This window comes from Gopherus flavomarginatus, chromosome 11, assembly GCF_025201925.1.
Source record: "Gopherus flavomarginatus isolate rGopFla2 chromosome 11, rGopFla2.mat.asm, whole genome shotgun sequence".
Classification (NCBI taxonomy): domain Eukaryota; kingdom Metazoa; phylum Chordata; order Testudines; family Testudinidae; genus Gopherus; species Gopherus flavomarginatus.
Window position 1 is genome coordinate 9,962,762 of NC_066627.1, and position 3,394 is coordinate 9,966,155.

Here is a 3,394-nt window from a genome sequence, read left to right on the forward strand (position 1 = left end):
TACGAGCTCTCACGCTGGCAGGCATATGCGCCGGCTGCTAGGCAGCTGCCCTGGTCACAGGCTTTTACAGCTTCTACAGGGTAAAAAGGATCTATTTGGGGTTTGGACCCCATTGGGAGCTGGGTAGCTGAGTGCCGGAGACGGGAGTACTGCTTAAACTGTTTTCAATTAAGCCTTCAGCTCGTGGGGGATGAGGTTCAGCCTTTGATCCGTGTCTGCAGCAGGCAAGCACCTCTGGTTCAATCGGCCCCCACCCTGCCCCCGCAGTATTAGCAGACTAAACCTCGAGCAAAGGCACATGCCTTGCAAGGGAACAGGAGCCGGGATCTCGAAGAAATGTCAACATTTTAGTAAGATGATGTTCAAAGAAGAAAAAGGTGTACAGTACAGCATTTAGGTGTAGAAGTTTCTGGTGATCAGGGAACAATGTACAGATTACCCAGGGGGTGCGAAGTTCGGTTTAAGATCGGGTGGCGTAAGGAATACAGAATCTGCAATAGCCCTGACTGGGGCTAAAAGGTTAACGTACAGACACTGAGTTAGGAGAGTATGTTGTCCATGTGAGGGCTACGTTCAGGTGTGGAGTTTAAGAAGCGGGTACGACAATGAGAATGGATTCACCCGCGTTTGGTGAGTTTTAACATTCAGTGTTTTTTAATCTTTGCCACAATCTAGTTTAAGCAGGGTCGGTATGAACTCTACCCTGCCATCTGTTGGTGATCTGTTGTAAAGGCCTTTTGGGGCTGATGTCATTTGCATGGTTACACCCACCCCAGATTGCATGAGGGGAGTGCTTGTCCAAATGGTCATTTCAGCTGCTGTGGGATCCCCCATCTCTTTGTTATTGGGGCAGGAGTAATCAAGTGTATTTTCCTGTTTAGTTTGGATCAAGGAGAGAGTAACTGTACCTGGCATTTGAGGCCTGAGAGCTTGCCCCTCGCCTGGAAAGGACTCATCATTAAGGGGTATGGGTTCCAACCCGCCCCCCCAAATGTGTGGGAAGTAGGAATACATGTTTGTTCTTGGTCTCATTGATTTTGTGTCTGGTGTCTAAAAACAGAGATATTTTTGAATATCTTTAGAATTGTTGTTAGTACTGAAGTTTCTCATCTTAAAGTTATGCTATTAGATTTCTTCTACAGTATATTTTGGTGCTGAAAGGTAAAAGGTTGCTCTGTGTGTGCTGTTATGGAGTGAAGTAACGAAGGTTGGTTGTAGAGAGGGTGCATGTGCCACAAAAGTTGTGCCTGTCCCACCCCAGCTGTGGTCCCAGAGTCCAGAATTTGCATAAACTCACCCCCTTACCTGTGACTAACAAGCTTGCCCTGCTAACTCTTCCAGCAAAACAGGCCAAAGAAAGTGTATGCAAGCCCTGTACTGCAGCTCCAGTACTATTTTCGGTTCCTTCCCACAGATCTTTCACTCCGCACCAGTCCAGTTCCTTGCTGTTGCTTGTCCAACCACTGCATGCATTTGCTAGACCGGACCCTAAGCTGATTCCTGACTGTTGTGCTCCATACAGCCTGGCCTGTCTGTGTCTCTGTGGTGCAATGGATCAGCACGTTTGGCTCTTAACTGAAAGGATGGTGGTTCAAGCCCACCAAGGGACAGTGATAAGCCTGTGCTACTTCCTTGCTTTCCTGCGGGCAGGGCCGGCTTTAGGCCAATTCCACCAATTCCCCTGAATCGGGCCCCGCACCCAAGCCCTGCTGGTGCACTGTATTAGGGTGGCCCCGCTTCCCCAGGGGGCTATTTAAAAAGTCTGGGGCTCCCCTTGCTTCTACCGCCCCGGCCCTTTAAACAGCCCCCAGAGCCCCGCCACTTCCCCAGGGCTCCCGCGGCTATTCAAAGGGCTGGGGCGGTGGAAGCAGGGGAGCCCCAGGCCCTTTAAATAGCCCCCGAGCCCTGGGCTGCTGCTGCTACCTTGGTGGAGGAGGGGGCACTTACCGTACAGGGTAGGCTGTACCCCCTGTACCCGCACCCCTGCCCACAGCCAGCCCCTGCTGCACCCCCTGCCCTGCCTGCACCAGCCCCGCACCCCGTGCCCTGTCTCCAGTCAACCCTTGCTGCACTCCCCTGCCTTAAGCCAGCCAGTCCCACACTCCTCTGTCTCCAGGCCTGCCAACCCCTGTGCACTCCCCTGAGGCCCTGCCTGAAGCCAACCAGCCCACTCCACCCCACATCCCCCTGCCTGCTGCCAGCCCCTGTCAGCAGCCAGTCCCACACACCCTGCCCTGCCTGCAGCCAGCCCATTTGCAGCCAGTCCTGCACCCCCTGTCCTGTCTGCAGCCAGCCCCGCACGCCTTGCCCTGCTTGCAGCCAGACACTACCTCCAGTCAGCCCCTGCCCTGCCTCCAGCCAGCCCCATGTCCACTGGTGCCCTGCAGTTCCCAGGGCAGTAACCCTGCACACACGCTGCAATGAGAGGGGCAGTGAACAGCTGTGACCCACACATGTGCACACCTTAGGGTGACCAGACAGCAAGTGTGAAAAATTGGAACAGGGTGGGGGGTAATAGGATCCTATATAAGCAAAAGACCCCCCAAATCGGGACTGTCTCTATAAAATCGGGACATCTGGTCACCCTAGCACACCCCCAGGGAGTGGCGGGGACCCACACATGTGAAACGGAGCTCATTTCTAGTTCAGGCCCATCTTTTTAAAAAAGAATTTTAGGTAGGGTTAACATACTTCCGTATTTTCCTGGACATGTCCAGCTTTTTGGTTCTTAAATAGACCATCTGGGAGAAATTTTTAAAAATATGGATGTATGGTAATCCTATTGGTACAAAAAATACATACTGTGGCACATCCCTTAAATCAGAACTTTTTACAGGGAACCGGCTGCTAAGAAATGAAAGGCTTTTATTTACATGGTTTTTTTTTTAGTCATCCCTGCCGGGGCCCCGCCGAATATGTTCGAATTGGGACCCGCACTTCCTAAAGCTGGCCCTGCCTGCGGGGAGCCTCAAAGGTCCCATTTTGCTGCCTCTTGGCCTCAGTGCATTCAGCTAGCGGCCTGAAGACCGGGCTGGATGTCATTCAGAAACCCATCTCCCAGCAGCTGTTCCAGAGGCTCAGGTTTAATCCTCAAGGCCGAGCACAAAAACTTTCAGCCAGGAACATTTCGCTCTCTCCCCGCCTCCGCCCAAGTGGCAAAGGAGAAGCAGACGAGACACGCCGGCTCAAAGACGCCTCCCTCCCACTTCCCTGTAGGCTGTGCAAAGCTCTTGGCCTGCCTCACGCCTTGTCAGGAAAGCGCGGCCATGTTACTCACGCCTGAGTCACGTCCGCAGCCTGGCCTGCCCTGGCTGACGGTGTGCAGAGCCACGCCAGTCAATGGCAGTTTGAGTCAGGAGCCTAGGCTCTTTCCCCTGACAGCCACACACACAGC

General features: G+C 53.2%; 1 non-coding gene across 1 annotated transcript; it reads left to right on the forward strand.

Annotated features, from left to right (window-relative positions):
• Window positions 1–1,536: 1,536 nt before the first annotated feature.
• On the forward strand, window positions 1,537–1,610 carry TRNAK-CUU (transfer RNA lysine (anticodon CUU)). Its single transcript has one exon. It is a non-coding gene; the product is annotated as a tRNA-Lys (tRNA).
• Window positions 1,611–3,394: the final 1,784 nt, after the last annotated feature.